Source organism: Triturus cristatus, chromosome 4_1, assembly GCF_964204655.1.
Source record: "Triturus cristatus chromosome 4_1, aTriCri1.1, whole genome shotgun sequence".
Classification (NCBI taxonomy): Eukaryota; Metazoa; Chordata; class Amphibia; order Caudata; family Salamandridae; genus Triturus; species Triturus cristatus.
Genome location: NC_140585.1, coordinates 232031848 through 232043640, shown reverse-complemented (window position 1 = coordinate 232043640; position 11793 = coordinate 232031848). Strand labels below are relative to the sequence as shown.

The following is an 11793-nucleotide window of genomic DNA, read 5'->3' as shown; positions in this document are numbered from 1 at the left end:
AAATCTCCGCGAACATGTAGAAATTCCGCCAACACGCGGAATTGCTTGTTCGCGATGCTTTTTTCCTGTTCACAGTTGCTGTTTGCGTGCTCGGGGAGAAATATCTTGCGAACACGCATTTTGAGAACGCGAACAAGAAAAAATTTCGTGAAGTCGCGGAAAGCAGAATTTTGGGCAGTTTCGCGTTCTCCGCGGAACGCAAAATTACCGAAATTCCGCAAATTCCGCGAGCGGAATGGAATTTACCGCCCAGGCCTAGTCTGCACTCTTGCGATGGACGAAAGTGTCAAGGGAGTTGCACAGGTCTTGCAAAGGTGGGAAGTTGTTGGTGTTGGAGCTGGTGTTGGAGAGTTCATTCACTATGTTGAAGAACACTTTGCTGTTGTGTGCGTTGTTGGCTATGCGGTCTTTAAAGGAGGCCTTATTGCGGATCTGATCAGGTGATGGTGTCTGCGGGTGGCGTCTTTGTGGGTTGCTTAGCTGTCCAATGTCTGTTCACGGTGCCATTTCTTCACTAGCTTATGGCAGGTCTGCATTGAGGCCTGGTGGTCTGCAATGACCCAGCTGGCTTACTTGCTGGTGTGTCTACTGGAGCGTGTCTTAATCTGGGCGACGGTGTTGGTGCAGTCGCTGATCCTTTGCTTGAGGTTCTGGGTGGTGTCGGTGGGTGTGCTCCGGGCGAGGCGGGTGGTTAGCTGGGCTTCTGTGACATTGCTCCAGCAGCGCCGGTGGATCTGTTGGGTGTGGTGGTGCTTGGTGTCTTTCTGGAAGGCGAAGTTGATGCATCAATGGTTGTTCCAGTGGAGGTTGGTTGTGTGGTTGGAGTAGACGTGGGAGCTTGCGGAGAATATGTGGTCAAGCGTGTGGCTGGCGGAGTGGGTGGGTGTTGTGACGAGTTGTCTGAACCCGAGGTTGGCCAGGGTGTTGATCAGGGTGGTGGAGCTGGTGCCGTTGTTGTACAAGAGGTGGAAGTTCAGGTCAACGTGAAGGAAGTAGTCTGTGGCTGTGAAGGTGTGTGTACTGACAAAGTCGGCGATAGAGTCGCTGAACTGTGTTTGGGGTCTGGAGGCTCTGTAGATGAGGGTTCTTCTGAGGGTGGTGTTGGGATCGGTGTGGATCTGGAAGTGCAGGTGTTGGGTGTTGCTAAGGATGTTGTCGGTGTTGGTCGAGACTCTGAGAGTGTTCTTGTTGACGATGGCAATTCCTACTCCTACTCCGTTGGTGCGATCCCTGTGGTTGATCTTGTAGCTGCACAGGATGGCTATGGCGAGGTAGTGTTCCGAGGAGGGGTTCATCCAGGTCACCGTCATGAAGGCCATGTCTGGGGAGGTTGAGTCGAGTAGGTCCCAGGGTTCACCGGCAGGTTTCCGTCCGTGGCGGGTGTTGAGGACAATGCATCTGAGGTAGTTGGGTTCCTACCCAGTGGGTGGATTTGCTGATCGGATGCTGGTGATGATGATGTTCCGGCAGGCGAAGGGTCCTTGTGAGCGTTTTGGTCCGGGCAGGAAGCAGGTGTGTGATCGTCCTATGTTGAAGGCGTTGAGGGTGCTGGCATCGTAGCGGCAACGTGTGTAGTTGCGTTTGCAGTGCCAAGATGTTCCTGCACTTTGCGTGGTCCAGGCGTAGACGGACGCCAGAGGAAGGGGAGGTGGGAGGAAGGATCAGCCTGGCGTGTGGGCGGTACGAATGGGCGTGTTGCTGTGCGGGTCAGCAGGGGATACTGCGGCAGGAAGGGAGAGCAGAGATGGGTGGAAAAACACGTGTCCGAATACAGGGTAAAAAAGGTAAATGAGTAATACAACTAAACCAGGCAGAAGGGGGCACAGTGGGCCAAACTAAATTACACTTGCAACGAAGGTACAGATGAAAAAACGGAAGGCAGACAGTGAAGAAGGGGCACAGGGGGTTATACGAGATTACACTGGGGCCAAATTGCACTGCCCACATTGATCAGATAGCACAATCTAGCAATATACCAACTGTGACCCACATCCATGTAGGAAATATGCATGTGTGACAACATGTACAAGTCTGTTGCAGGACACAAGTAGTGTCAACAAGAAGGATAGCAAGCATAATCTCCTGGCATATCGCCTTACACAGGACGTGTTGGTCAAAGATTGTTGCGATGTAGCACATTGCATGTCACATCTCTAGGTGTTCACAACAGATTCACATTGCTGATGAGACCCAAGGGCACAGGTCTAATATACATGGAACTACAAAGTAAGCCACACTGAAGTTGAGTCTACAATAGTGACTGAAGACAAAGTGCAAAGCGTCAGTCAGCCCCTACCGGTGCACAAACAATGCCAAACAAACTTTAGAGCCCTCGCATGAATTGCCCACATATCGGCCATGTGCCCACGGATGTCAGTTGAACTGCACTTAGCATATAGTCTGAATCAGTGGCAAGATTACAAGGGTGTCATCACTATGAGCCAATGCTAAAGTTACAGCTGGGATGAGTGGCTATGACACTGTTGGTACAGGGAGCAATGCAGCATGTCACCACTTGTGTGCAGCAGAACTGTGTGCCTGCAACCAAACATCATCAGGTACAAAAGCATAACACAACTGATTAAGGGTGTCACAAAAGGAAGAAACTCGAAGTTAAGTCAGTATACCGAACCGTGCAAATCCAAAAAGACACCTGTGAATTACCTCTATTCCAAAGTCATGACTCAGTCTCATATAACTCATGTGACTCACTAACACTGTTGTGCCATATGACGTTAACAATGGACACACAAATGACCAACTGCATGCATGGAATGGAGATTTATTGACCATGCCCAGGAACATGTAAGGCAAAGCTATCTGATGCACTGGCACCACGCATCAAGTGTGCAAAGGTCTGTGCAATGGAGTTGTAAATGTGCACCAATGTGCAGTACAACTCTATGCATCACATTTAAGATGTTGTAGGTCACAATAAACTGTCACCAGAGTAGGCCGTAAACCATATTTGCAAATCTATCAGACATGCAAGCTCATTGTGCTCACATCTAAGGTATCTGGACTCCATCCATCCGGCTGAGTAACAGGTCAGGACCATAGTTACACATACAATGATTACTCCAGTGATGGTATGAGTTGTATACAATGGAGCAAGCCCCACTACCCTGCATCAGCCATGATATAAATGCAAGCAGAAATCAAAAATAACAAGATTTATTTCACAAGATAAAAGTTCAAAAAACCCACACTAACACTAATCTATTACCCTAACTCTAAACCTAAACTAACTACAAATATTTATCCTAACAAAAACTATCTACCCTAACTATTTACGAACACACAAAATGAATAAAGACATCAACCCCCCACCCAGCTAAATGAAACCTATCCCCAAATTCTATCACATTGAAGAAGTAAAAATGTCTAAATCTGCAACTAACTTTGCCTATACTAAAACTATTCTAACTAATACACACAACAATGAACTAACACAACATAACACAAAAATAGGGACATTGTGGGAAGGGAGAAGAGGGGGATGGATGAGAACATGGGGAGTCTTTACTGCAGTCCCAGGTGAGTACGTATCTCATGTAGGTGCCGGTTGAGATACAACAGTTCTCTCCGAATGTCCTTCAGAATGACATTGTTCTGTGTTACCATCTGCATGAGTTGGCCAAGGACCGGATCACTTTGTGCAGGTACAGGTGCTGGTGCAGGTTGGACTTGCACCTGTGCGGGTGTGGTAGCAGGGGAATTAACTGTGTGGGACCCCACACTGGCACCTGAGTTCGAGGGGATGGTCTTGCTGCCGGTCAGATCACATTCCGGCAGCGACTTCCAGGTCCCAGCCTTCTTCTCGTCCCAATACCTCCTTGCCATGAGACGATACCCCTTGTGGACCTTCTTCACGTAGAGGTACCAGTCCTTGGCAACCTGGAATGTGTGTTGCTCCTCAGGTGTCATGTTGTCTGTAAAAATAAACTCAATGTCATTTTTCTGTCCCCTACACTATGTAAACGTCCAACATGATATCTGTATTACAAGTTCAAAACAACATTGGAGGCAACACACCCACTTCACTCTGTTAAGTCAAAGACTGACCTGTTAAACCCAATGTCTAAGCATGATTCAATCACCACATGCTGTTGAGACTGACATGACAGTGCATGGCATGGGACATGCACTGACACTACTAAAAGCTAATGACACGCTACAAACATGGCACCATTGGACAACCGGGCTGTGGGTGACATGTACAATTGACTTGAGTCGGGAGGCATAACCCCTACGTACACAGCACCACCCTCTCCTATCCTGTGACAGACAGCTGCATCAAATGTACAATGCACATGTACAGCCATGTGTGTCCCCCAGGAACTGTGTGCAGTACATCAAGTCAGTGCCAAGACAGGCACTCTTGCACAAGCGTACAAGGGTGTATGTGTGCAGGTGTGAATATCAACCTATTGTAATCTCACACTACATGCACAATAACATGATTGGGACTACCCTACTCACACTTTCAATCATGCTGCATCATGCCGCACAGATGGAAACATGCTTGGTGTATGAATGCTGACTTAGGCACTTACACACTCCACCATTACTATGCAATTGGTGATAGTTATTCACTGCGAGGGGGAGACATCATTGAACCACAACTGCCACTCATGCATGTCTTGTAACCACTATTCTCACTCCATAGTAGAGATGAACACGCATGCATCAACTACGCAAACTGTTACAATGGATTACACATTGTAATGGCACACTGGGGTCATGAGGGTTGTGTAATTGTTATGGCTAATGCGTACCCACGGATATTGTTGGTGCAGGCAGGATTGTCAAATCTATGTGACATTAAAGGATGCATAGCTAATTCCTGTGTATGAAATGTGTGTTGAGTAATGTCACCAATTGTGTCAGCTGAGTTGGTACACATGATCCTGAGTCCAGCATGGACTGTCCCCACGGACACAGCCTTACAACACCATTGCAGTGCACAAAGATTCAATTTCAATTAACGTGCACATCTATTGAATGTGCTTGTGTAACATGCCATTGACAATTTTGGCTCTGAGCTACCTTAGAAATCACTGTGCCAACATGTCTGTCCTTGGACGGACATAAATGTACTGCCTCCTTGTGCTCAATGCAACACCCACTGCACGCCTCTTGGACGATGTACACAGCATGTAAGTGTGCCTTCTTGACTAGGCTGCGCAAATGAACATGGGATAAAATGCAAGTGGCCTATTATCAACACTACTTCAGTGTAAATGCCTAGTTGGCACATAAATTGACATGTCTACCACTGACTGTTGATGGACAAAGTCACAACTCTGAATAAGATGCATTGTACCCCTTCAAACTACCATTTTACACAAATATGAAATGCAGAATACCTCTGCACATCGTAGGCAATTGACATGCGATACACACCCATACTGCTAATCAACAACGTGTTGCATTTGGCACAGACACTCATGACCCCGCAACATGCCAATATTTGTTGTCACTACTCACCAGTGGCGGGTGGGTCCCGGAATCTGTCAATGTCCCCCTGGGTGATAGGTTGACGTCTATCTGTGAGAGGACAAATGTAAATATGTGTTGTTAGCAAACTTTAACAAATCTGGCATTCTCACAATGTAAATTATTACAGTGACAGACAATGCTACATCCCTGTGGTGTTGACTTCATTTTGGCCACATAACTGGGTCTACTTTGAATGGCATTCACACACGACCTGTGGAAGCAGAGGCTGCCCAGCCAAAACATCACTGCTGGCAGATCTGCACATATGAGTTGTGTTCCGCAATCTCAAGGCACCTTCTCCACAAGGACAGAGGTTGCACTCATCAACCTTGACCTATCGCTGCGGCGTTCACCACTGTCTCTCAAAGCACACCAATATGCAGACTCCACAACGCAGGGATCCAAGACAAGGCCCTCAACTGGACCTCACTCAGCCCTACACTCTTCAACATCTACATGGCTCCGCACGCCACAATTGTGATTACCTATGGACTCAACATTGTATCATATGCATACGACTGACAACTCCTCCTCGACACATCCAAATAACACAACTCCTCCAAACACAAGTATTGAGAAGCCATGGAAGACCTTGCTAAATGGATTTCAAACAGCTGCATACAAGTAAACAACAACAAAACATCAGTACCCATCATGCTCCAAAACCTCCACGCATGGAATTACACAGGGCCCTCCCATGGCATAGGGAACCCACACCCCATCACGAACAAGGCACGAAACCTGGAATCCATCATGGACTCCGATGTCGAAAATAATCGCAAGATCTAGCCGGTCTCATCATCCTGCTTCCACACACTCTGCCTCCTATGTCAAACCATCAAATGACTCCCACTCAAACACACATAGACAGTCACTCATGCCCTGTGCAACAGCTCACCCCACTACGGCACCACAGTCCATGCCGGAATTTAAATAAACCACATCCGCAAGCTGCAGGACATCTCAAATGCAACCGCAGGACTGATCCTCACACTGTCAGGACACTGTCACACCTCCCACCATCTGCGAACACTCCACTGTCTCCACATCAAAGCTAGAGTCACCTTCAAGATGTTCACCCAGGATCACACAGCCATCCACAACACTGGGCCAACATACCTTAACGTCCAACTCACTTTCCACGCACATCAAAGGTCCCGACGATCAGACCAATTAGCCTATGCCGTGTTCCCCTGCACCAGAGAGACCAGATCGTGAGTCGGCTCCTTTTCCTATCTTGCAGACATAGCCTGTGACAACCTTCCGCTCCACCTCTGACAGGCTTCGTTGCTCCTCATCTTCAAGCAGTAACTCTGAACATTGCTCTTCAACAGACACGCCCCTTGATATACTTCAACATGCAAACACCGCCATGCACCCTGCAACCCTTCCTGCTGAGTAGACGCTCACAATAAGTATTTGTATTTTTGGATGGTTAACACCGGGGATTTTCATTTCAATGTGGTATTTACAGTGGCAAACTTAATCTACGCGGTCATTACAACGCCAATCTTCACTACAACTTGCACTGCATGGTGCTCATCAATAATGGATATTAGACTTGATTATTCCAACACCTTGCCTAGTGTTGTTGCACACACTGTAGTGGGAAGAGTAAGTCATACAAGTCAAGTCCATCATGCGCAAGTATTTTTTGCAAGTAGCATTGTATTAACCATGTTATTACAGTGTCACGGTCATGAGACCGCATAAAGACGTCATACCTTCTTGTCACACACGTCACTTATATATGTACGTAACATTAGTCATGGACAAAAAGGGGATAGGTACTTACCACAGGGATGCCAGGCATGACCCCTGTGTAATCCAGCAGGTCGGCCTCCCACGCCAGCATGTCCTGCCAGCGGTGCTTACACTGGCACACGGCCTGTTCGACTTTGAAGCAGCGGAGCATCTGCGCCCGCACATGTTCCTACTGCACCTTCCGCACTGAAACATTGAAGCCCTGGAGGATACGTCCTCCCCTCTCCAGGTAACAACACACCAGCCAGAGAAAGCCCCCCAATGCCCCCTCCGACATCCGCACTGACCTTCCCACAGTCGGCATCTCCCTTCACCCCAGTTCTCACCCAAGCCTAACAAAAGAAAACCCTCTAATGACTCTAAAATAAAATAACTCACCACAAACACAAGACTGAGGACAGTAGACAGTAAAAACTAATAAAAGTGTAAAAAAAAAATTAAAAGACTCTTTAGACAGGACACAGCAACACAGCACCACTCCCAAATTCATTCTCCAGAACCACAATCCACCAGACACCTCCTTCACTCAGCAAAATCAACATCAAGATGCTCAAAAGAGAAACTGAAAGTGAATGCCACTCCCCTGGGAGACAGGAAGCATGCATACATCACTTCCTGTGTGTTAGCGGCACGTTTTATGGAATGCGATAAAAATCTGCACGCTAAGAGACCGCTAATGTCCTCAGAATGATACTGTAATGTGTATGCGGCCCGTTTTAGGATATGCAATCATAATCTGCACACTAAGATACGGCACATGTCCTTAGGCTTACCGTAATGTGTATGCGGCCGGTTTCATTGAATGCAATGTGTTTCTTCACGCTAAGAGGCCACTAATGTCCTGATGATGATACAGTATTGTAGAGTGTGTCCAGCGATGTTCTCAAATGAGACCTGCACAAAAACCACAGACACCAAAAGCCAGCCTGGCTCGCCTAACATCTAGCCTTGGCAATGATCCACACTCCTCGCAGTCACTGCAATTTGAATGTTCAAATGACATAGGGCACGCATGACACAGATCACATTCAGACATGCATCTCATGCTGATGGCAGACCTGTGACACCACACAAGCCATGCAATTGTATGTCCAGAGCTAAACCAAAGGAACAGACAGCAGCCACCTCACCTGCAGGGCCCACTGGGGACAGTTTGCACACACCATCAACAATAACTTGTGACACAACGTAAACTTACTGGCCTGTGTCATCTGTCACTAGCAGAGCATCAAACTCACATGACACAACTTCTCAGAATCATTTACACTATGTGGTTTATCTGACAAGATCAGACTGTCCACACACTTCACCACGCTGATACACATGGCATGGCTCACCTTTGCACACTTCTTTGCATTTGTAATGGATTAGCATTTAACAGATCAATTTCAACACACAAGTGGTGACCGAATACACATACAATTACTCCTCGGGCAACTACATGACACACCATATCACAGGTGTGAGAATGAGAAATATGTGTAGCTGAGTCAGAGAGGAGATGCTACTAAACTCCATCAACAGCAGCACCCACAACAATGCAGTCAACACCAATGGTGCGAGATGGTGGTTTCATAACACATTTTTCTGCCAATCCATGCACATTTGCCCCACAATGCACTTGCTACAATCAAAGTGCACTGTTACAACCTTGGTCACAACAAACCGCTGATTTGACCCACTTCTTTTACATGTGTGAGTACTTATGCAACGTTGGGTCACCCGAATAGGTCACCAGCAACAAGAACTTCCACATAATCATATTCCTCAACAATGCGACCACACACTGGACAGGGATACCAGTAAGAATGACTTTGATTATCTACATAGATGGTCAGGTGATGGTGGTTACTCTATGCCATGCGTACTCACATACTTTCTCTCTGGGCCCAACTTTACAGTGTGGTTTGTGGCAAAGTGCTGCACCGGTGGGGGCGGGGTCAGTGGGGATAGGGGTTCAGCTAGTAAAAAAAAGGAAACTGACCATGTCGTTGAACACAGGCCCCTGCAGCGGACGCTCTCGTTCACTGAGCCACAAGACCCGACATACACGCATCTTTAACTTTCTCTCTCCCTCACTCTCCCTCACTCCCTCCCTCCCTCTCTCTCTCTCTCTTCCTCCCTCCCTCTCTCTGTCTTTGTCCCTCGCTCTATCTCTCCCTCCCTCACTCTATCTCTCCCTCCCTCTGTCTCTTTCCCTCTCTCTCCCTCTGTCAACCTCTGTCACCTCCCCCCCCGGCAGCCTGGGCTGAGACAGCTTACTGGGCACTCACACACAGCTGCACCCCAGTACTTCATAGGTCTATAATGGACCATTTACTTGTTAACGAGGTTTTGTCATGTTTCACCTCTTAGCGCACCTGCGTCTTCACTCTGACTATCGCTGGAATCGCCTGGCACCCATTGAGCAGAGTCTGTCAGAGTCCGCACTGCTGCAGCGGTGTTTGGTGCCATTCTTATGAAAAATTTAAAAAAATGAGACACATGTACAATGTCTGCAAGGTCCACGGGCCACCAAGAAAGGTTTGCCGGGCCGCTGGCAGCACGCGGGCCGTACTATGAGTACCTGTGCTCTACGCAGTGGAGCCTGTATACCTCAGCCTCGTAAACAATACATCAGCATGTGGCACGAAGTGATGAGCCCATGCCTTTTGTGCCCCCCATCAGTACCTAGGCAACGTATTTACATCCTCCCTCTTGATGGGTCAACATGATTGTGTTTTTTGGGCATGTGGTGTGTTCAGTTGGTACTTACCGACAAGCAATGCATTTCCATATGTGCCATCCTGGAAGCACTGGTTTATGATGCAGTGTCGGAAGATGAATGCATCATGCAAACTCCCTGGGAATTTGGCAATGACATTTGTGAACAGCCCGCGGTGGTCCACTATTGCCTGCACATTCATAGAATAGGTGTGCTTCCTGTTGCAGTATATGTGTGCGCTCTCTGCAGGGGGCACAAATGATACATGTGTGCAGTCAATTGCGCCCACCGCCTGTGGTAAGCCAGCAATGGCATGGAATCCTTGCTTGATGGCAATCTGCTCTTGCACAGTGTTGGGGAAGTGAAGGTGCTGGGGAATCAGGCTGAGTATGCCATCCAAGACAGTCAATCAATCAATCAAAGCATTTATATAGCGCACTACTCACCCAGAGGGTCTCAAGGCGCTAGGGGAGGGGGATCCGCTACTGCTCGAACAGCCAGGTCTTGAGTTGCTTCCTGAAGGCGAGGTGGTCCTGGGTCAGGCGGAGGTGGGTCGGGAGGGAGTTCCACGTCCTGGTGGCGAGGAAGGAGAAGGACCGTCCCCCTGTGGTAGCTCTTCGGATGCGGGGGACGGTGGCGAGGGTGTGGCCGGTCGATCGAAGCTAGCGTTTGGGAGCGTAGAAGTTGAGGCGGCTGTTGAGGTATCCTGGGCCTTAGTTGTGTAGGGCTTTGTGTGCGTGGGTGAGGAGACGGAAGGTGATTCTCTTGGTGACCGGGAGCCAGTGCAGGTCTCTCAGGTGTCCGGAGATGTGGCTGCGACGGGGGATGTCCAGGATGAGTCGTGCTGAGGCGTTCTGGATCCGCTGAAGTCTTTTCTGGAGTTTGGCGGTGGTTCCGGCGTAGAGGGAGTTGCCGTAGTCCAGACGGCAGGTGACGAGGGCCTGGGTGACCGTCTTCCTGGTCTCGGTGGGGATCCACCGGAAGATCTTTCGTAGCATGCGCAGGATGTTGAAGCACGACGAGGAGACTGCGTTGACTTGTCTGGTCATGGAGAGGGTGGAGTCCAGGATGAAGCCCAGCTTGCGTGCGTGGTCTGTTGGTTTGGGTGTGCTGCCTAGGGCGGGGGGCCACCAGGAGTCGTCCCAGGCGGAGGGTGAGGATCCCAGGATGAGGACTTCCGTCTTGTCCGAGTTCAGTTTCAGGCGGCTGTTCTTCATCCATTCGGCTACCTCTTTCATCCCTTCGTGGAGGTTGGCTCTGGCGGTGGCGGGGTCGTTGGTGAGGGAGAGAATCAGCTGGGTGTCGTCGGCGTAGGAGATGATGATGAGGTTGTGCTGGCGTGCGATGTCTGCGAGGGGGCTCATGTACACGTTGAAGAGGGTTGGACTGAGCGAGGAGCCTTGAGGAACGCCGCAGATGACTTCGGTGGCTTCAGATCTGAACGGGGGGAGGCGGACTCTCTGTGTCCTTCCTGCCTTCTCCTGGATTCCGACGTTGCGGAGTCACTGCACTAGTGTACGGTGGCAGACAGTGTCGAAGGCCGCGGAGAGGTCTAGGAGGATGAGGGCCGCTGTTTCTCCGTTGTCAAGCAGAGCTCGGATGTCATCGGTGGCTGCGATCAGGGCGGTCAGTGGGGAGGAAGGTTGAGAAGGCTGCCCGTGATACTCCACCAACTCTGGCTGTTGTCTGGAATGTCCCAGAGGCCAAAAAGTGCAGCACAGTGAGCAGTTTTGTCTGCGGAGGGATGTTGGTTGTCCGCTGTGTTGGTGGCGTCAGCCTGTGCGCAGTCAGGGTCAGGATATGCTGGATGTATGTCATTATGA

At 49.1% G+C, this 11793-nt stretch overlaps 1 long non-coding RNA gene across 1 annotated transcript in view; it reads right to left on the bottom strand.

Annotated features, from left to right (window-relative positions):
• Positions 1–2768: 2768 nt before the first annotated feature.
• The window catches only part of LOC146854168 (uncharacterized), a 56435-nt gene continuing 47410 nt past the window's right edge, over positions 2769–11793 (bottom strand). The window contains exons 2-3 of the long non-coding RNA XR_014981165.1: positions 5491–5550; positions 2769–3932 (exon numbers count right to left, since the gene is read on the bottom strand). This is a non-coding gene — a long non-coding RNA (uncharacterized LOC146854168). The remainder of the gene's footprint in view (positions 3933–5490; positions 5551–11793) is intronic.